Genomic DNA, 22,726 nt, shown 5'->3' on the forward strand with positions numbered 1-22,726 from the left:
CTGGCGGGTGGTACGAAGTTTGCAGACAATTCCCCAACAAAGTCAACCATTCCGAGCCGTGGCTCTACATCAAGGTCGGGGAGAAATTGACATAGCCGGAGACTACTGCAGCCTTATCGCGGCCACCACTGATGCTGTGATTGAGACTCTTACCACCATAGCGCCCCCATCGTCTGATGAGCGCCTCGATGTGCCTTTCACAATGCATGAGCTTGACGCTGCCATATCTGTTTCCCGGCGCTCATCGGCACCAGGATCTGACGGAATCACGTACGCTGCACTCCGCCATCTTGGTACAGAAGCACGACATATCCTGCTCTCCCACTATAACAACTCGTGGGAGTCGGGACATGTCCCAGCTAAATGGAAATGCAGTCGCATTATTGCGTTGCTCAAACCAGGGAAGTGTCCTCATGCCCTTTCCTCCTACAGACCGATCGCCTTAGCCAGCTGCGTCGGGAAAGTAATGGAAAGGATGGTGCTGTCAAGATTAGAGTGGCTTCTAGAAAGCAATAATTGCTTTCCTGCATTTATGAACGGCTTTAGAAGAGGACGATCTGCAGTCGACGGTGTGGTCGACTTGATCTCAAATGTTGAAGAGGAAAGGAACCGACGCAGACTAGTAGCGGCCGTCTTCCTGGACATTAAGGGCGCCTTCGATAATGTGCTGCATTATGCGATCCTTGACGCACTGGAAGATTTAGACGTCGGCGGACGACTGTACGCCTGGATCGTAAGTTACCTTAGTGACCGTACCATTTACATGACGACAAGCGACGGAGACACCGATCGACATACTATTCACCGTCGTGTTCCCCAAGGGGGAGTTCTCAGCCCAATTCTGTTCAACGTTACTATGATTGGACTGGCAGCAGAACTTCCCAGCACGGTAAAAGTCAGCGCATATGCGGATGACATATGCATATGGGCGTCCGGAGCTACTCGTCCGCAATTGCGTGCTCGACTTCAACGTGCAGTGACATTAACAGCTAAATATCTACGGCGCCAGGGTCTCACTCTTTCCATTGACAAATGCGCAGTGCTTGCATTCACGCGCAAAGATATGTCAAAATACCCTCTAACTATTAATGGAACGGCGATACCTACTGTAACGCACCACAAGTTCCTTGGGGTAATCATAGACAGGGATCTATTGTGGTCCAGACACGTCGCAACACTGAAATCAAAATTGAAAAGTTTTGTTCTTGTTCTTCGGACTGTGGCAGGAGCAAGATGGGGCCCATCAGAATCGTCACTTCTTCAACTCTACAATGCGCTGTTTGTGGGATATATACGGTATAGCATGCCGGTGCTCTCAAACATGAGACCGGGCTGTGTGAACACGCTAGAGAGTATTCAAGCTCAAGGATTGCGAACATGCTTGGGCCTACCACGCTGCACGTCAACGAATGGAACCATCGCGGAAGCTCGGGCTTGTCCCATCAGTGTATACATGCGCTGCGAGCCACTTCGAGTGCATCTTCGCCTGTTGACCCGACACAGGCAGCACCCGCTATCAGCACTCCGTGCCACCCACCCAAACTGCAGTTTTTCAAGAGCAATATCACGGCATGAAAACGTTCTACCATCAAGGTTTTCTTCCCCGAGATTTCCTGGAACACCGCCGTGGGTCCTGCCTAAACCGCCTGTTAGCCTTGTGATTCCTGGGATTACGAAGAAGTCCCTAGTTTCACCAATTGGCCTCAAGCAACTGACCCTACATCACATTTATACAGCGTACGACGGCACCATGCACGTGTACACCGATGGATCTACCACGCTATGTACCTCTGCTGCAGCCTTTGTCATCCCACAAATGGTTATAGCTCGACGGTACAAAATAGACCACAAGACCACATCAACTGCCGCAGAGCTTGTTGCTATCCGGGAGGCAATAAGATTCATTTCTGGAGAGCAACCTCGTACATGGACAATATTCTGCGATGCGAAACCCGCTTTGCAAACCATTAATTGCGTCATGAGACAAGGTCCATACTATATTTTAGCCATAGAAATTATGGAGCTTCTTCACGTTGCTTCAACAAATGGCCACTTCATCACCTTCCAATGGATTCCTGCCCACTGCGGCATAATGGGAAACGAAGACGCAGACGCCGAAGCTAAAGGAGCCTTGACCAGTGGCCCTGAAGTGCGCACTGCGTTTTCACGGCCAGACACGAACGCCCTGCTTCGGTACGTAATGCGTGACCTCACACTTGAGCACTGGACGAAACCGGAGCGACGACACCGGCGATTACACAAATGGGACCCCGAAATGAGGTTCTGTATGCCTCGTAAATTAAAACGACACAACACAAGTATGATTCACCGAATTCGTCTTGGTGTGGCCTTCACAAGACGTTATGCACATATCATCGGCTGCAGTGACACCGGTCCCAACTGTGATCACTGTCAAGTGCCAGAAACACTTGAGCACATATTTTGTACCTGCCCAGCATACGCACGCGAACGACAGAAACTGATTTCCTCGACTGAAGGAGTGCATAATAGGCCATTGACTGATGAGGTTGTGTTGGGCCCATGGCCTGACTCCAACAGCACAACTGTGGTCATAAGAGCGGTTGCAGCTTTCCTACAAGCCACTGGACTGGATGCGCGGCTATAGCACTGCACCACCTAGACGGGACTGTACATACTCACCTCTCTTACTTACCATCGTCATCCATCATTCTTTTTTCTCCCCTTTCCCCACCCCCGGTGTAGAGTAGCAGGCTAGAGCATAATATCGCTCAGGCCGACCTCTCTGCCTTTCTATAAATAAACCTCTCTCTCTCTTGATCCAACATGCCTAGACTGTGGCGCTGCTTATACGTTAGATCACATGTTCCGGCAGTGCCTCTCATTACAAGGATCTCAACGCACGACCGAATAGGAATGGAGCTCTGCGCTCAGGAGCTCGGAAATTCTACATCAATGAGAGCAACATTTTGGGCTAGTTGGTGTTCCATGACATCAAAGAAATTGCGCGACGAAAACACGGACAGAAGACAAGTCCAAACACAGCGCTGTGTTTATCAATGGCCGCAGGGAGCAACTTTGATAACGTGTAACGAACAAGCTGAATGAATTATATATCGTCTTTGTAAAATACACACCAGTGCGCAATGTCCACGCCGAAGTGCGTTTTCTTTAAGAAAAAATATGTGTGTATATACGGAGTCTTTCCAATGCTTTTTCGTTTGTCCCGATTATGATCATAATCGTGCTTGTTAAGATGTTCAGCCGTGTGCATGAGCGCGTAAGAAAGGGATTTACTATCTCATTATTACAAACTTGTTATTACGTGGACTGAGAGCAAGAGCTAGCAATGCACCGGAATAGAAGGAGAAGCATATATATGTACCGCGGTCCGCTACTTCTTTCTTTCTTTTTACTTTTGTTTTTGCGGCTCAACTCGTTGTCAAAGTATAAAATGAGTACACATGACGCTTTCCTTTTTCATTTATGACATCTTTCTGTAACCCCTTTGCGCACACGCCGATACATTATGTTTTTTCTTTTTTTCTTTGTTATACAGGTGACGTCAGGATTGCTCTCATGGACTAGACGGAGTGCTCGTGCAGGTTGGTAAGACATCCCTGGTTATTTTATCATGTGTCCATAGGTATACAGCAAAAGCTCGTTAATTCGGATTTCACGTGACCAGCAAAAGTGTCTGAATTAACAGAATTCCGAATTATCGACAGCGTCAAGAAATCGATCAACAAATGTCCACTACGTCAATACACCTGAATTTTCTTGACGAATACGCAAATCATGTGCTTACTTTGCACAAGAGCAGTGCGAGGGCCGCAATTTTCTCCACTCGCGACATTGTTCACAATGTGACCGCGGCTGAAGACCTCCCTGCCTTAACTAACCCGAAAGGTGCTAACCTGAAATCAACCTGAAACGTGATTGCCGTCGTTACCGTGTGCCTCGCGTTGATGACGATGGTGATGCACACTGCGCCGCCTGGTTTAGGTTTTCCGCGAACGCCGTTTTCGCTTCTTTGAGTCGCACATTTGCGGTGCATCGCTCTCGGAGTGCTCGGGGAATTGTCCAAATTAACTGGGTTGCGGCCAAATATGACCAAATTAACGAGAGCTTGTTGATGCCATTAAACAATACATGTAGTTGCCAGGACCAGACAACGCGTCCGAATTATCTGATTTTCCGAATTAAAGGGCGTCGAATTAACGAGCTCTTACTGTACTAGATAACACCACACTCAAGAATCGCCGGCAGCGAATATACAGGAAATCTTCAGTTGCATTTGTGTAAGGAAAATATGGGACAGTCATAAGCTCTAAGTTACACCCTGTCGAACGCTTTACGCTGCCGAGCTTTTATCATGCTTTCCGGATGTAGTGTGAGAGCGGTGCTCCGATCAAAAACGTCTCTGTAAATGGTACGCTGCTCTACATTGTAGCTTGGGCTTGTTGGTTATGCATAATTAATCCAGAAACAGCGCGAGGCATAAGGACAAGAATTGTCAATGACAGGGACTGTGTTTGCAGCTTCTCTTATCCTTGTTCATCGCGCTGTTTCTGGATTCAGTATGATGGTCTTCTGTTTGGTTGTGTACTCCCGCATGGCTTATTCCGCCGGCCTTGCATCCTTATAGAAGTAACGCGCAGTATCTATTGAATCTCAACCAAGATGGCAGCGCTGAGATAAGCCAGGCAAACACAAGACTATTATTACACTGGCGTAGTGTATACATCTATAGATGCGAAACTTACCGTCAGCGCAGTGAGTGCGAATGTCTAAGAAGTACTGGATACTGGTAGAGTTGGCATTGCCATAATAATCCAGTTGGTAATCCAATACTGTTTCGAATCCATCTGCCGCAGAAGTGCACTGTACAGTGTATGTGCATGTAAAACGCAGAAATGAAGGGATGTTCTCGCCTCTGTTTCTCGTTCCTTGCGCTTTCCAGGAAAGGAACGAGCGCATGTGTTGTATTTATAAATGTTCTTTTACGAGGATCTTCATGGAACTCGAAAACGTGCATAACGACAATGCATTCATAGGAAGTGTCTTAAGATATCGCTACACCATGGCCTGGTAACCCGGTATGAGGCAAAAGCCGTACACCGGGATACCGGACACGCTAAAGCTTTCTGTCCATTCGGAATCACTCTCAACAGATCAGAATTTTCACTGCTTTTATGCGGTAGCCATGTTTGGCCGGGAACTGCGGGTTTGCTTGAAGGAACAACCACGACAGCATACGGCCCGCCTATTGTCGCATGCCTGCCGCCACTGTTCGCGAACTGCAAACTGTGATGTCACAAAATTCGGAACCTCCGTGCTAGCCGTTCCGACGGGCAACAGCGTGGGTCGAGATTATGTACGCTTGCTTTAAACGCGGGTGCGAGAGTAAATGAACCCAGCTGGTCCATGGATTGCTTGCATTGAAGTCATCGTGACTACTATCTTGGGGTCCAAATATATGTTGAGAAGCTGCGTAGACGATCAAGCTCACAGCAGGTTAGATGGCTCTTGCAAAGAGGACGATATCGATAACAGTGACAATCCGGCATAAAGAAGAATGGTTACATCTCCAGAAACCAAAAGTTTCGCAGGCGTGGTGATATTGTGCAGTGACGTCATCGTAGCGATTATCTCTGGGCACTAGCACAGTCCGTACCGTCACGTTGAGACTATCTTTCCGCCCTGGCTCACAACCATATCGTCTTTGTCGCTCCTAAAGCAAAGGGGGACCATGTAGTTCACCTTTCGTTAAAGGGACACTAAAGGCAAATATTAAGCCGACGTTGATTGTTGGAATAGCGGTACAGAAACCTCGTAGTGCTGCTTTTGTGCCAAGGAAGTGCTTATTTTGAAATAAAATCACGTTTTAGTGGTCCGCATCGCGTTAGCGCGCTTTAGATCTCCCGCCTGAAAATACGACTTTCATACGTCACTGCTGCCGTGCCCAACGTTGCCCGCTTTTACTGCGCGGCCGCCGACACTAGTGGCAGCCGAGCGGAAGTAGCGGGACCCACAGTAGCAACAACGGCGCTGCGGCAAAGACTTGCTCGGATGGGCACATTCAAAGCCTTCACCAAGTTGCGGTTGGTCTCGTAATCCTCAGTTAGAAAGCGCAGCGAGCACACACGCAGAGGTTTTGACTGTTTAGCACACTGGCGCAATGGCATGACACTAAGCCACTTCGAGCGTAAGGGTTCATTCCGCGGCACCCAGTGAAAAGACACACCGGTTTCCTTGCTGCAGCACTGGCGTTGTGCACCATTCGGGCATCCGGCAATATCACAAGCATGCGGCATTTTGTCGAACTTTCTGTCAGAGCAATTTTCACGAGCGCGCAAAACACGCACGGCAGTACGGGATCCCGAAACTACTACTGAGACGGGCGAGGCGCAGTTCGGCGAAAACGGAACCTTTGAACCACGCGCGCCGTACCCCATGGCAACGCCACGGATGTTTTGTTTTCCATGAATAAAGCGGGAACGAACAAACAGCATTTTATTACGTCTTTTGATGCTCGGAATGTTCTTTTTTTACTGCTGCTAGTTTGATTACTAGTGATTTATTGGCCGACTTCCATACGTCATCGGGATCACTTCGAAAATGTCCCACTCGTGGCGCTCATCATGTGATACATTTAGCTTAATTTCTCGGTAAGTAGGGCACTGCTGTTGATAATATTGCCGTTTTAGAAGTTGTCATACATTGGGCTTTCACTCTGACATAAATTGTTATTTGCCTTTAGTGTCCCTTTAAACACTCAAAGATCAGTATGGAACACAAATAGTGCTTGTGGGCTGAGCAAGGCAAGGCAAGTATAGTTCACAAACATGGTGCATTTAGAGAATCCCATGACCCCGCTCTAAAAGCTATGCGCAAGTTTCAGGCATTGAGTGCACAGAAAACGCCAGGTGCCTTCCCCCCCTCTTTTTCTCTCTTAAGCAGGAAAGCTGAGCTCTAAATACGTGCATACGGCGATAAAGCCATTTGTACGCCTGCATTCGATTTTATTTGAATGCACGAAAACTGCGCGGCGTTGTGCGTGCTACTGTATACGCCACATAGGCGCCTGCAGCTTGGAAGAACATAGCGGCCCTGAGCAGGGCTCACGAAGGTGCTTACGCGTCGCGATTATCAGCGCTTATTTATACGTATATATACGCGTACTTAGGAGTTGGCCGACATATAACGCCACTTTCACCGCACAAAGTCTCGCACAGAAAACCGCCGCGGAATCGTTTCATCGGCTCGCTCACTCGATCCTTCGAGTCGCCCACGGCCTCTTATACACGTATAGGCCTGGCAGAAACCATCGCAGCATCGCACGCAACCGAATAAAAAGAAAGGAAACGTAGAGAAACCTTGCACGCGCTCTTTTCGACCTATACACAGCGAAGTAAGCGTTTCACAAAAGCCACGCGTTGCGTATATCGCGATCAGTAGTGCCTCGAGCAAGGTCTCTTGCTGCTGTCACAATCCGCCAAATGGGGCGCGCGAAGACTGTATAGCGGTCGCCTTGATTTGAAAAAAAAAAAAAAATAGGAGCAGTAGCGCTTCGCCTATAAAACGACAGAATCAGCTCCTCCAAGCAGACCTTAGCCACTTCGCCCCCTCTCCCCTCTCCGTCCCTATTTTTTTGTGTCTCAATCTTGATTGCTGTTAAATCGCCACATCGTCGTCTTCCTCCTTCACTACAACCCGCAGTATTTCCCGTGTTGTATGTTTATGGATTCAGCCGCTTTCTGTTTTTTTTTTTTCAGTATTAAAGAGGCTTATGCGAGTAGTAAAGATCACCTGGAAAATCTCTCGAGAAACAGAAATTCCCGTACTATTGGACTATCGCGCGCGATATTGAGGTGACGCAGTAATCTCGCAGCAATCGTAGTCCGCTTCTATAGTGCTGTCGGTTCGGTTTCACTATATATTATCTCGCTGTATTTCGTCCTTGCGTCTGAATAATCGCTGCGCCCGATCGTTTACACGCGACACATCGATCGGGACCGTTTGCTTCGTCGCCGATCGAGCGAAACAACTCTTATCGATATAAGCGATGAGAATATGATAAGGGTCTGTACGCCTCGTTTGACAAAAGGAAACGCCAAGGCTTAGGTATCTCTGCAGGCTATACGGCTTCGGGCGATGTTTAATTTACGAGTTGTACGTATGTACAGACGGGTCCACTGTTAAAGGGAACACTCGCGTGCAGGGCATGTTTGGACTTCGCCCTCTTGCGAAAACATATTGGTTTAGATTTGCATAAAACTACTGGTGGTTGACAGTTCTACCTCTTTTTGAGAGACTTGTGCAGTGCATGAACAATTTTTCGCTGTCCACTTGCAATGAGAGGGCCATTAAAATGAAAGGTGCTCATTGGAGTGTTCCCTTTAACAGTGGACCGTACTGTATAATCGCCATTCTCTAAGGCGTCGCGTGTCTTGCGTGGCAAGACACGATCACCCAAGTGCACAGACCGATCGTGATTTCGGCGGTTGAATGTGTCACGTGGTCTCATTAATCTCGATATCTCGGTGCTGTTTGCTGTGTAAGGGCCTCGAATAGCTTGTAGCGAGACATCGATTTAGTAATGATGTTTATTGGGCTAGTATGTTCTGAAGCAACACTGGACCGCTATGGCCCAGTGTTGCCCGGGCATAATTAAGCGGCTGCGCGTTAATTTTGACCGCTTGACGTTATTTAACGCGGTTAAGACAGCCTTAATGCATAATTAATGTTTTACCGAAATTAAAGCTAGAACATTATTTTACATGCCTGCATGCACGTGTTCTCACGCTACGCCTCCGATCACAATTCAGACTCCCAGGTTCAGTGTCGTGGTCGCCGCCCTGTACAGCGGCGGGTATAGGAAGACATGCCGTAGACAAATTTCCAGCGCCCGAATCAGGAATAATCAATTCATCGCGGTTAATTGCGACGTTAATCATACACGTCAGTAACAACTTGCGCAGTTTGCTTTTGTCCCCGAGAATGCGCGTATGCGACTATAGTTATCAACTTTACACATTTGTAAGCCTAGAAGAAGTTTCAGTCCTCATACTCAAAAAACTCACAAAGAGTGACTGCTGACAAGGCTCCGCTACTACTCTACATTCCAGTCCTAGAGATGTCATTGAATTGCAGTGACACAGCGTTTTTGACACAATACCGAACATAGTGCAATCAGCCGAGTCGTACCGCTGCTGTGGATTGATGAGTGAATGCGTGACCAGTGAAGGCTTGGCTTTGGTCGACAGAGCTCGTGCTGATGGTGCGCAGTGTTCAGCTTCAAACAGCTATTGCAGATATAGACAAAGCAATGCAACCAGAATAGCAATAATCTATGGGGTTTTACGTGCCAAAACCACGATACGAATATCAGGCACGCCGTAGTGGAGGGCTGCAGAAATTTAGACCATCTGGTGTTCTTTAACGCGCACTGACATCGCATTGGTGCACGAGCCTCTACAGAATTTTGCCTCCATCGAAATGCTACTGTCGCGGCCGAGATCGAACCCACGACTTTCGGGTCAGCAGCCGAGTACCGTAGCCACTATACCTTCGGGGCGAACCACAACCAGAATGCAGTAGGCTTCGCTCAAGCTCCGTTGGACCACACAAGACAGAGACGAACTGGGCAATTGAGTCGTCACTCTTTCGAAGTCCATTTTCATGAGACTTATAGGGGACGCACAGCATTATTATTTGCGAAGGCAGCGGAGAACGCCTGCCTCAATTTAAGTACTTCCTGACTTCCTCATTCTCGAACTCAAGATTTGATTTGACGCCTTCATCTGCGAGCATCTACAAGCAGTATACGTCACGCTTACGTATAAGACAGCGCGTACGACGAGAGATTTGAGTCATGGCTCCTCGAACTCCATCACCAATTCGTCACGAAGCAGCTTGTCGAATCGGTAGGAAGGAACACCGAGTGGGTCAAGCTGAACACGCTGCACCACTGTCACGCGACGGGGTCGCAATTTCTGTATTCTACGCGGGCGCGCAGTGCCGTTATGTTACTCTGCGAGATCTGCCGCAAACCGTTACTCAGATGCCAGCCGCGGAGTGACATGGGCACCTCGAATTGCGGTTCCCACCGGAAACGCGATGTGCAGGAAAACTGCACGCCACGATGACTATCTGGAGCACATGAGAGGCCTTCGCGCACAGCCTTTTCTTTCTTTCTTTCTTTCTTTCTTTCTTTCTTTCTTTCTTTCTTTCTTTCTTTCTTTCTTTCTTTCTTTCTTTCTTTCTTTCTTTCTTTCTTTCTTTCTTTCTTTCTTTCTTTCTTTCTTTCTTTCTTTCTCATGCAATTATCTCGGGTCGCCGCTGTAGAAACGGGACAGCGCATCCGGTATTTCGGAAATTGCGTTCTATGATTTGCCTTGTAAAAAAAGAAGTTCCCAATCAAGAAATCCCCTGCTGTGCTGCTTAGGCTGAAAATGAGTAAGCCTGCCGGGGCTGCTGCTATTGTGGTTTTGTATGTTTGACATCTTTTGATGGCTCACATAATTAATGCTATTCCTTCTTGATCTGTCCTTTACATGGCGTCATTAAAGGCGGCAATGGCGCATGTCAAGCCCCGGGGTCTGCATATCGTCGTTGCTATCGGCCTTATTCTACAAATAGCCGTTATATCCCGCCGTTAAAGCGCAATAGGGCATAACCGGCTGCCTGCGAACTTACTGTTGTTCGTATTGATCTTCCAATACCGCCTTACGTTACGTCATTAAGGAACACTAGTATATGTAATACGTGGCCTCGGGCGGTGCGCGTAATCGATTCGGCAGAATCCATGGCCGCATCCTCGTGTCAGCCAATGAACCGAACGAAATTCGTCGCGTACGATTAGAGTCTGCGCAGACTTCGATCCATCTTTTTTTTTTGTAATGCGCAGGTTTAATGGAGGGCGTACACAGTGGTCCTTCATATAACGACGACTACTTTTCATCCGTTATTGTTCCGCGCAATTTAACAGAGGTGTACTTGTTTTGGGAAAATAATAAACGGAGAGACACATTGTCAACCGAGCGTTTAGAACCGAAGAAACGGAACGCAGAAGCTTCTAGATTGGCCTTACACGGGTGTACTTTTTCTTTATTTATTTACTTTATTTTGTACTGTCCGCCGATCCTTGCCCAGTTCAACGGAGTGGGTTCGCGACAACAGATCTAAGACTCTGCATCTGCATTACGTTTTTCATTCTTTTTAACGGAGTGCATAGATTTGGGTCGTCCACGTACTACAATCGGTGTCAGCTCTTGCTGCCCGGTATGCAGGCGTTTCGCATACACGAATTGAACGCCTGCCCGTTACTTAGTTCGCTCCGGCTACCGAAACAAGTGAAACACACGCGTATGCAGTAGACATAAACAGCGCCGTGTGCGTTATCTTTATGTGTACACAGGCTGGCTGCTGTTAGAGGCCGATGGTTACGCGCTGGTCACATCACGAATGGTTGCGCTCTGCGTGAGCTGCAGGTTCTTTTCCTCGATCGGCGGCTTGCGTTGTCTTCTGGAGCAAGGACGTATAGCGACGAAGTAAAAAGTAAACGCGAGCATTGGCCTCCGACTGCATGGTAGTAGGGGCCTGGTGCGCCGCCACTCTTGTAGAGAAAAACGTGGTTCTTGTTTCTGGAGATGTCTGCACACGCGGGCACTCTGGACTTGATATCGCTCCGTGACGATGCGCTTCGGTTTCAACGTAAGCGTAAAAACTTAACGAGGATTGACTTCTGATGCTGTTGACAAGGCTTACATCTTATAGCGTTTAGTGCGGACACTTTCTTGCACATGTGCACAAGAAGGGGCACGCACAACCTCTGACTGAACAGCGCCTGTTCGATTTGGGAGCCGAGTCACAATTGATATGCGCAGTCGAATAACTCCGACACGCACGCAAACAGAGATGCATCGACGTGTGAATGTTATTTTCTCGTTAGAGATAGCCAACGTTGGTTAGCACAATCCTCGTATCCCTGGCCGATAGCTGTGGTGCGTTTTCCTTCTTTATGCCCGTCGCAAAATGTTTCTGAGCTAAACACCGTAAAAAAGATTAAGCAGACGGGTGGGAATGCACGCTTCGTATTGCTCAAGATCACGTGTCTTGTTTGGTCTTGGCGCTGTGACATACACTCTAAGAAAAAAAGAAAGAGTATGTGTTACTCTTTTAGGGGAGTCCTGATTTTCCACGTAATACGACTCTATTTGAAGAGACGCGTTAATTCTCTTTTGGGTCCCACGACTCTCTTACGAGGGTGTAATGATCTCCAAAGGGAGTTCACGTGTCTCTTCAAAGAGAGTCATGTACGTGGCAAGTCAGAACTAACACAAAAAAAAAAAAGAGTCAAAGGGCTCTTCTTTTTTTTTTTTTTTGCTTAGAGTGCTACTTTTACGCATATCTATACCGTGAATAACCGTTCGCCACAGCGTTCCATGTACGTACGCGAAGCCTGCGATACGTTTGTTTGCCCTGTAAAATTGCTGTCTGCACTCTTTTAATCTTCGTACCAGCGTGGGCAACGGTGGTCGCTTCACTGCAGGGAGGAGGGGGGGATGTCGACAGAATCATGGGAGGCTTGTGTTGAATACTGCGTCAGAGATGTCACACTTTAGTGTCGCATCGCAAACAACATACCTCAGAATATCCGCGCACCACCTTTAGTTCCCTTGGGCGACTAAGTTTTCTTACGTGGTATGAAGTTGACCAGCGTTGACCGAATGAACAATTTATCTGGTTAGAGACAAAGTTCTGGCAAGTGCATACGCTCGTCTTCGTCCTCGCCTCCGCAAAGTCAAATCCCATTGTCGATACGTTATCGCGCGAACCGGCACTTGTTCATCATGTCAAGCATCGACCTTACTCTGAACACCTGTCACTTGTTCACTTAGCCATTTGCAAAACTCTTTAGCCTTTGAGAATAAAGAATATTGTGAAACATTACGTGCGCACGTAACCAACATGATCAGGCTAAACTCACACGTTCTTGGACTACCCTAAAAGGAAAGGTTGCAAATAATAATGTTGTTAGGCTTATAAGCCTAAAATAAGTGCGCGACCCACTGTGTTGGCGTACAGTGGTTGAGGTGTTACGCAGCAGTACGCGAGCTCTCGGGTTCGAGTACTGGCACTGGCGGCGCTCCGCATTGCGGGGAAGGCCAAATGCAGAAACGTCCGTGCACTTTCATATAGGCGCAGGTTAAAGAACCTCAGGTTGTCAAACCTAAACTGCAGTTCCACACTACGGCGTACACCGTAGTAGTGTATCGCGGTTTTGGCACGTCGAATCCTATAAGTTCTTTTAGTTGAACAAGTGAGGGCCATATTCAGGAAAACTTGAGGCCAACAATTCTGTGAGCCTTGTAGCATCGTCATCTGGTTAGCAAACAAAGCGAGAGGGAAAGAGAAACAATTGATGCGTACAGAGTTTACGACGCAAGCGCTGGCATAAGCACAAATACACAGGTATACACACCACTGGTCCGATACACAGATATAGAAAGAGGGTTGCAGACATATAAATACAGACATATAAAAAGAAACAAGAAAGGTTATAAACAAGAACACATGTACATTCTCTAAGGGCGTAGCAACTTAACGCTGCAGTGTTTGGGGCGTATATACTCAAGATAACATCGACCCCACGCGGCCTCTCCCTCGCGTGCCTTATTTGTTTGCTTATGTTCTCGGGTACAAGTCTGCTTCGGAACAAAGTCGTCGTTGTCTTTCGAGAGACTGCGGGGACCACAAGACGACACTCACTACTATCTCTCCCATCGACGCCACAACACCAGCCCTAACATCCTAAACTCCATCCCACACCAACGTGTGGGCAACAGGCTGTTGCTTGTTCAAGGCGATTTTGGCAGTCGAAGCACGCACGCGAACTCCACTCCCATGCAGCGAGCAAGCCACTGTGTTGCCGCTGCTAACGCTGCAGCGACCATCGAAGAACACCCGCGCGTCCTCTGGTGCTTATTGTTTTTGTCCGCAAACGCACGCGAGTTGGGCGCTGCGAACGAAGGCGATAAGGGGCCGAAGAAGAAGAAGAGCGCTTCTCGCAGGCACCGCCCGCGTTCGGCTCGCTTCTTTGCCTGGCGGCGCGCGCGCGCGCTCTTCGAAGAAGCGACAGCAAAACGAGAGATACCCGCGCCACCCTCTTAATTCGTGCGTGCTGCTTCCTCTTCTTGCTCCATCGTATAAACGCCGTGGTCCCGTCTTCTCTATCGGGGACAGCGCGAGCAGCGCGAGCGTTTGCTCGAGTCGCGCGTCTCCTCTTTTTCCTCGACGCGTTCTTTTCTGAATGCGCGTCCTCTTGGAAACAGGAACCCGAGGCAACACAGTTGTAGACATTGGTAAGGTGCTGATTTGGCTCCGTAACCCAACAGCGACAGCCTGGTAAGAGCTTCCACTCGGGGAACTAATCCAGTAACGAGGATGTTTTGGGCGAGTTCGTATAGTTGGAATCTGTCTAGTCTTATAATAGCGTTTTCAAGTGTCGCAGTTTCGCGTTGGGCGGGGTAGGACGCAATAATGATAGGTACCAAGTTTTATGCTTCGAGGTCCGCCTTAGAAGTTGCAGCCTGTTGTGTGCTGCGCCCACATACGATTGCGAAAAGAAATTCTAAGAGCTGCTGCCGGGCTGCGAACGAATCATACGGGGAGTTAGTTATAGGCGTTGGCTCGTGGACGTTAAGTTCTCCACGCCACTACTGCACTTTCAACACGAGGAGCGCGTACACGTTTCGTTTAGGTGCACATGTATGCTTCTGGGCAAATTCAAAAAAGAAAAAAAATGTAACATCTAATTGCATTTGCCTCGTTTCTCGAATGTCCGGCTACTCACGGAGGACGTGCTCTAGATGTACGGCTGTACGCAGGCGCTCGAAGATTGTACTACACGTGGGGCCATCATAGTGGGATGGTACCCTGGATATGCGTGACATGTGGCTGTCAATTTGCCTAATTGCTTTAGGTGAATGTACCATGTGTATATCCCTTCAGTCTTCATCATACACGTCTTGATTGCATTCTATGGCAAACCTTTTCGGTAGATATTAAGAAGAAAGCCTTACATGGCTCATAAGTAAAAAAATAAAAATAAAAAAAGAAGGAGAAGAAGCGGCGTCCAGTGACGTGAACTGATCCCGGAGATGCTGCAACGCCGGGTTTAATTCAGAGCGCTTCAGAGAGGAGAACAGGGAAACCTAACGTAGGTTATTAGCGCATGGTTTTAATCGAATGGGAATTAAGGTGATTTGCGTAACTAGACTCGGTGGTAATGTGTAGGCAACCGAAAGACCACAATTGATAAAAAGTAACAATAACCGCTAGATAAAAAGAAAGAAAGAAAAAAGGGATGGTCCGCTGCTTGCCGAGAAAACAGCGGGAGCTGGATAGTTGAACCTATTGCCGCTGTGGCGCCACAAGACGGGTCGCACCAAGGTGTTTGAAGAACGCACGAGTGTCATCGTGTTGCGGGTTTTCTCGAGGAGCCTCGAACTCTCGGCAAATATTATTTGCAATCACGTCATCAGCACTCATCTGGATGCACTATTTACTTTGCAAACAAATATATAAACAGTGCCTGTGATGTGTGGTCTATTCTCGGTGTCCTGTTGTTGCGCTGCTTGAAAAAAATTCCACAGCATATCCACGGGGTGAATGATGATGAGTGGGGCGAAGCTCTCGTACGGCAGGATCTTGGCGGAGGCGTCGCGCAGCTTCACGCCCAGTACATCATCAACGACGTGAGATGATGATGATGATGATGTGTGGTATTTTATGGCGCAAGGGCCATTTGATGGCCAAAGAGCGCCATTTCAGCAGAATAGAGATCTGAGCAATGACATGGTGCGTCGCTGTATATGGGCCTTAAAATTCCTCGCGCTAACGCGGGTAAAAACATAGCAGTATTTAAAATCATGACAGTGGCGTGAAGTATGTCCAGTAAAAATGGATGGCGAAAGGTCATGATCATAAAACCATGGCGGGGATGTAGTCACCGCAGCCGCGACCTAGGTACAGAGGTCGTGCTACGGATGAGCTCGAAATATCGGGCCGGTTTATACTAAAGGGTCGATGAGAGTCATGGCGACTTGCAGCTCACTTTAATTTTACATGTACGCTGTGAATTTTTATTGTTTAATCACGCACAGGAGAAATCTCACCAGGCACTACCTTGGAGGTAAACAATGGCTGCTAATGGGGAATGAGAGACAGAAGAAATCGGCTTTTAGCTAACACTTACACTTCTACTTCTACTAACGTTTCCTACTGGAACATGCCAATGGCTGCTAATGGGGAATGAGAGACAGAAGAATTCGGCTTTTAGTTAACGCGCACGCTGCGAATTTTTTATTGTTCAACAACGCACAGGAGAAATCTCCCACCGGCGCCACCTTGGAGGTCAAGATCTGGTGCAGCAAAACTTCTTTGCAGACTAGTTGGTTCATACTTGTAAACTCGCCCTTACTTCTTTCCTGCTGGTTGCGCAGTAAGGGCGAGTTTTCAAGATCTGGTACTAGCGTTAAGACTGGTTACGCACTACGACGGGGACGAGAGCCCGCTTAACCACCATTTTAACGAAATCTTATTTTCTCATATGGACTTTTAACTCCATTCAGTGTCACACAGAAATTCGTGGTACCCGATGTTGACATCTTTTATTGTCGTTCAAAGGCACCAGAAAACGCAGTGGCCTCTCGGCGTGCCCACGTATGGCTGGATACAGCATCTCGCGCACGTCACAATCCTGTAAGAACTGGTGCTTTCGAACCATTACTCTCAGGAATCTGGGTAACAGGGACTGGATTTATTATAGCAACCGAATAAAGACTACGCAAATACAATGACACCAAGAAATGTACAGAGGAAGTTAACAATTACAGCGAAAACGAAATGAACCAAATGGCAAGCTGCTGCCGGTGGAAGCCGAACTCACGGTGATGCTCTACACGGCTTAGCTATGACGGCGATTACCCGTACATGTTTTGTACACGAAGCATATGATCGTCGACCTGGGAGGCCTGAGGACTTCCACTAACGCCTACCCGCCAGTGATAGCGGGGATTATTATGTCAGCCATCGGCGTCGCTGGTTAATAAACCTCCTCACTACCTCGTCAAAGAGAAATAAGATTCTCAGTTGGACAAGTTGCAACGAGTCGTTCATAATGGTACTGAGCCTACTACTACGCACAAAGCCTACTTGCGACGTACACACTACCGAGAGGCGAAGACCCACCGCGAAAGGTCAATGGACCCTTCGTGGCCGCTTAGCGGCTATGGTGTTTCGCTGCCAAGCACCTATACTCATAGGTGCTTGGCAGCGATGAGTATAGATTCTCGGCCACGGCGCCCGCATTTCGAGTGGAGTTAAAATTTAAGAGCAGCTCTGTAGTTACAGTGAAGTGCGCATTAAGGACACATCATGTAGTCAAAATTAATGCGGAGTACCACACTGCGATGTGTCTCGTAATAAATGGTGATTTTCGCGCGTAAGATCACAGCATATAATATTAGGTTAACGGTTGATGATTTTCGAAAACGTTAATTTAGCCACAGCCTTGGCATGACCGCTCGAGATGAGAATGTGGCAGATGAAAAAAACAAAACAAAAAAAACAAATCAAAACAAAAGTTTCCTAATGCGTTCGCCTAAGACGACTCGAAGACGAAAGCCTTCTATTTTGTTTTCAGTCGATTATATTGTAGTAGCACAGCTATTTGGTCTAGTTGGGAACAGTTCATCCTTGAGAAGCACGAAAGAAACGCAGGGACTAAGAAGAGTCTTAGTCCCTGTGTTTCTTTCGCGCTTCTCAAGGACGATTATATTGATCCTCCCCTCCCCCCCCCCCCCCCCCAAAAAAAAAAAGAAGAAGAAAGAGAGATATATATATCAAAACGTTTATTGAGGGAAAAAAGAAAAGAAAAAAGTGTTTAGGGAGCGGGTGGGTGGGGCCCCTATTCCAGAGCTCCACTGGCTTGAGCGGCCCGCCGCGCCTGGTCGAGGAGTGCTAGTTGCACCACCCGATCCCCGCTGGCGAGCAAGGTCTCCCACTGCTCCCTTCCGGAAATTTTGCCGGCTATTTGCGGCGAGTTAATTTCGGGTGGCCTGTTCTGGCAATCCCACGTTATGTGGGCGAGAGTGGGCCTGCCTCCGCACCACGGACAGCTATCACTGTACATTGTGGGGTGAATGGCATGTTTCAAAGAAAGATTCGGATATGTATGTGTTTGTATGCGGCGCCAGTCGTAAGAGTCCCGCCCGGATAGATCAGGGTGGGGTGGACTGTACTGTCGTCGCTCAAGCCGTTGGTGCTCAAGGATGTCTCGCGGTAAGAAAGGGCTTTCGTCGGAGTGGTCGGCCGCTCGGTTGATAAAAGCACGAGCTGCGCCGTCCGCTCTCTCATTGCCATCGAGTCCTGCGTGAGCCGGGCACCAGATGATCGCATGGTCCTGCGTTAGGTCGGGTCCTAATAGGCGAATGGTGCTGTGTGGTAGTCTCCCGGTGAGAAAGAGTCTACATGCGACCTTGGAATCGGTAAGAATAAGTGATGATTGTCCCAGGATATCCTTAGTTTTAATAGCTAGCGCGATGGCTGAAGCTTCTGCGGTATTCGCGGACGCAGCTCGAGTAGTGGCGCATGTCAGAAGCCCTTGACCTGCGGCCGCTCCTACGACTGCGAGGGCGTACTTGTTGGTACCGGATCGGGCGACATCTGTGTACACCGTGTCAGGATTTCCCCCGAATTGCCGCTGTAACTTGCGAGCTCGAGCGCTTCTACGACCTTTGTGGTATTGTGGGCTCATGTTTTTGGGAATAGGGGCTACTAAGATCCTTTCACGTACCTGTTTAGCCATGGACTCCAGTTCTTCTCCCGCATACTGAGGACGAGATGGGTAACCTACACGGCATAGCAATTTTCTTCCAGGAGTGGTTAAGCTAAGCCTTTCGCGTTGAGAAATGAGCACTGCCGCGCGTAGCTCCTCATAATTATTGTGGATACCGAGGGCTTCTAGGCGTTCAGTGGATGTTCCGATAGGTAGGCCGAGAGCCGCTTTGTACGATGTTCGGATCAATGCATCTAGGGCCTTTAGATCTGTCTTATTGGGGTCCTGGAAAGGAAGACTATATGTCAGCCGACTGAGGACAAAAGCCTGAACAAGCCGGAGCGTCTCAGCTTCCTTGAAACCTTTTCGGTGATAGGTGACTCTATAAATCATACGGGAGATCTGCTTCACCGTTGTTCGGAGAGTTTTGATTGTGTGGTCCACTCGCTTGTTACTCTGAAGCCAGAGTCCGAGGACTCGCATTTTCTGGACCTCTTTTATCTGGTAGTCTCCTAGAAAGAGGTTGACCGGCTCGTGAATTCTACGGCCTCGGCCTCGGATTCTAATAAATTCAGATTTTTCGGGGGCACAGCTCATTCCGCTGCGGCGAGCGAAGTTTTCAACAGCGGTCACTGCGTCTTGTAGGATTTGTTCTTTTTGTCCTAAAGAGCCACTGGCGGCCCATAGGGTAACGTCGTCCGCATATAACGCATACCCTAGCCCTGGAATGCCGTCGAGGTATTTGGCTAAGCGTCTCATGCCGATGTTAAAGAGAAGGGGGGAGAGTATCGCCCCCTGCGGTGTACCTTTATTGGGCATGTGGAAAGGAGCTGAGCGCGTAGTGCCTATGCCTATTGTAGCAGTGCGAGCGGTCAGGAAAGAGCGGACGTAGTTATAGATTTTTTGCCCACAACCGATGTCAATTAGCTCAGATAAGATGAGCTCATGTGACATAGTGTCGAATGCGCTTTTCAAATCAAGAGCTACGCCGAGATGCTCTGTACCAACCGTGGTATTGCAAAGGACCTCCTCCCGAAGGAGTAGGAAAACGTCCTGCGTTGATAAATGTTGGCGAAATCCAAACATGTTAGTTGGAAAAAGGTTTCGATCTTCGATGTAAGACGTGAGACGTGTGTGAATCACCTTTTCAAATAATTTGCCAAGGCAGGATGTTAGTGATATTGGTCTGAGATTTTGTAGGGCGTGAGTTTTTCCTGGTTTCGGAATAAGGACGATTTTGGCTTCCTTCCAATGTTGTGGAACCACTCCTCTCTCCCATACTTGTTCATTAAAATACCGAGTAAGCTGTTCGATGTGTTCGTCGCTCAGGTTCCGGATCATAGCGTTTGTTAACTGATCAGGTCCGGGGGCAGTATTGCGCTTTGCTGCTTGGGCTGCAGCAAATAGTTCTGACCTGGTTATCGGTGCGTCGAGCGCTGCATTTTCTTGCCCTCGGTATGGTAAGGTGCACGGGGGAGTAGTGACCGGGCCTACATACTTCTCTCGGAGCTTAGTCAGGAGAGCGTCATCTGTTCCTGGAAATTCTTCGGCGAGCTTTTTGAGAGTGCGGTTTGCGGCCGTTTTGGTTTTACCAGGTTCCATTATGCTGCGCAGTATTGCCCATGTCTTGGAGGTGTGTAATGTTTCGCGAAGTGAGTCGCAAAAACACGCCCAGCTGGCTGTCTCCAACTGCTGTGCGTAAGCGTTTGCCCGTTCGGATATCTCCGCAATTCTGTGGCGCAGCTTTCGATTAAGTCGCTGTTTCTTCCATCGTTTGGTCAGCCCTCTCCTGGCTTCCCACATATGTAGCAGATGGCTGTCGACTACCGGGGTTTCCACTGTGAGCGCTACCCGCTTAGAAGTTGCTTTGTGAGCCTCTCGTATGTGCGTTGCCCAGTCTTCAGCGCTATCGGGTATAATATCAGGCATGGGCACTTTACGATAATTTTCCCAGTCTGTGATTACCACATGCCCACAGGATTGCCGAATTTTCGGAGAGGCTATCGACACGCTCAAGATATAATGGTCACTGCCTAGATTCTCTCCTAGGTTGTTCCAGAACACCTCGTCGATATTGCTTATGAATGCAAGATCAGGAAAGGTGTCTGCACTAACGCTGTTGCCCAGTCTCGTCGGGTGTTGTGGGAGTACGATAAGTTGGAGGCCCTGCGCGTCAACCGCTCGCTCGAGTTCGCGGCCTTTGGGAGTATCTCTTCGGTAACCCCAGGTAGTGTGAGGGGCATTGAAGTCCCCAAGTAGTAGTAGTCGATCCTGGGTGCTGGAATTACTCTTGGCATACCGAATGAGTGCCTCAAAATCGGCCTTCTTTTGTTTAGGTGGGCTATAAACGTTAATGATTATGGTTTTGGCTTTGGTACGCTTTTGCGGTAATATTCTTACGATTTGGTGGTTGATGTTACTAGTTACCATATAATCTATACTAGTCGCTATGTCCTTGAGAACCAACGTTGCGACTTTAGGGTATATTGGATTCGATATCGTGTAGTAGCCGCTCAATTTGACGGGCTTGTTACCGATCTCTTGTAGACAAATGACATCAGGTTTGACTGGCGCCGTATTAAGAAATTGTTGCAGAGCCGCCGCCCGTTTGTGGAAGGTGCGGCAATTCCATTGCCAAATTTCGAGATAGTCGAGGTGTGCTCGTGTTCTACTCGCCATGAATAGTGCTTTCGCTCTCTGATGTTGGGAGCGGCTTCGAACGACGAATAGACGGAGCACCCTGGCTGCTTTTTGTTCGTTTAAGAGCCACGGTCCTTATGCTGGCGATGGATTCATCGACATAACTTTTTAGACTTTGGAATTCTGCATACATCTGCTGCTGAAAACTTTGCATGCTTTGTAGTTGCTGCACTACTTGTTGTAATGTGCCTTCCATAGTATTTGGTGTCGTTGTAACCTGGCCAGGCGTGCAGGCCGCTTTAGCAAGTGTTGTTTTGTTCGGTTCCGTACCGCGGTTAGCTTTGAGGGAGGCCAACTCTCGTTTCATTTCTTCCAAGCTCTCACGGAGGAGCTTGTTTTCGTTAACGATTTTTTGATACTCGGGATTTGCCGTTATTGGAGCAGCGGGAGAAGCGATTCGTGCATAGCTCACCTCGTCATAACCAGGCGCTTGCTTGGTCGCAAAGCCGGAAGCCCCGGATTTAGGAGATTTGGGTGAGTGGGAATGAGGTGGGGTGTTGCGATTAGAATTCTTCCGTGTCCGGGATCCGGATCTCGATCTGGAACTAGATCTGGAACTTGGGCGAGTCCCAGGCAGCTCTGGCCATTGGTCCGGTGCACCTCACGTACTGTTGCAGTGGCTCTGGGATTGGTTCACCTTTGACCAAGCGAAGATTTTTTACGTTATGATGAGGTCACAAAATGTGACGATCTGTGAAATCATGATGACGCCACACATGATGATTTTTCATATCTGTGTGGGTGAGAGCATCGCTGTAACCGCGGGCGCGTTTATATAACGTACGTTATAAACAGCAGCACCAACGATTACGGTACTATTCGCTACTGGAACTGTCTTACCGGACTTGAGGCATGCAGCTGCGGGCCGCGGCGTCTGTAAGCAAGTCTCTATTCAACAGTCGCCCCCCCAATCTCGTCGTCAGTGCCGGTATTCGCACACCTCCCGTAGGCAAAAAAACGCCGGGAACAGCCACAGCCTAGGAAGGCGTTCGCAGGAGGGGCGAGGGGCGTGGGACGCGGAAGAAATGCGGAAACCATTTTCCGAGCAGTGGTGGCGTACGTCGTCTCGCGTGGTGTTGCTTTTTGCGGAGATGCCGCGGCTGTTGTGCCAACCCGCTCAGCGAGCGTGCCGAGCTAGGACACGATCGAGCGTGAGTCAGCGGTGGGTCCCGAGAAATCGCGGCGGTTTTCTCTCCAAGC

The 22,726-nt window shown here is 48.5% G+C and overlaps 1 protein-coding gene across 2 annotated transcripts in view; it reads left to right on the forward strand.

Annotated features, from left to right (window-relative positions):
• Positions 1 to 22,726, forward strand: part of LOC119390504 (uncharacterized) — a 142,239-nt gene that overhangs the window by 89,423 nt on the left and 30,090 nt on the right. The window contains exon 3 of one of the 2 annotated variants that reach the window (XM_037658113.2): positions 3,539 to 3,588. The gene's annotated coding sequence lies outside the window, so the exon portion shown is untranslated. The remainder of the gene's footprint in view (positions 1 to 3,538; positions 3,589 to 22,726) is intronic. The other variant, XM_037658111.2, reaches the window with a different exon arrangement.

This window comes from Rhipicephalus sanguineus, chromosome 4 (assembly GCF_013339695.2).
Source record: "Rhipicephalus sanguineus isolate Rsan-2018 chromosome 4, BIME_Rsan_1.4, whole genome shotgun sequence".
Taxonomy (NCBI): Eukaryota; Metazoa; Arthropoda; class Arachnida; order Ixodida; family Ixodidae; genus Rhipicephalus; species Rhipicephalus sanguineus.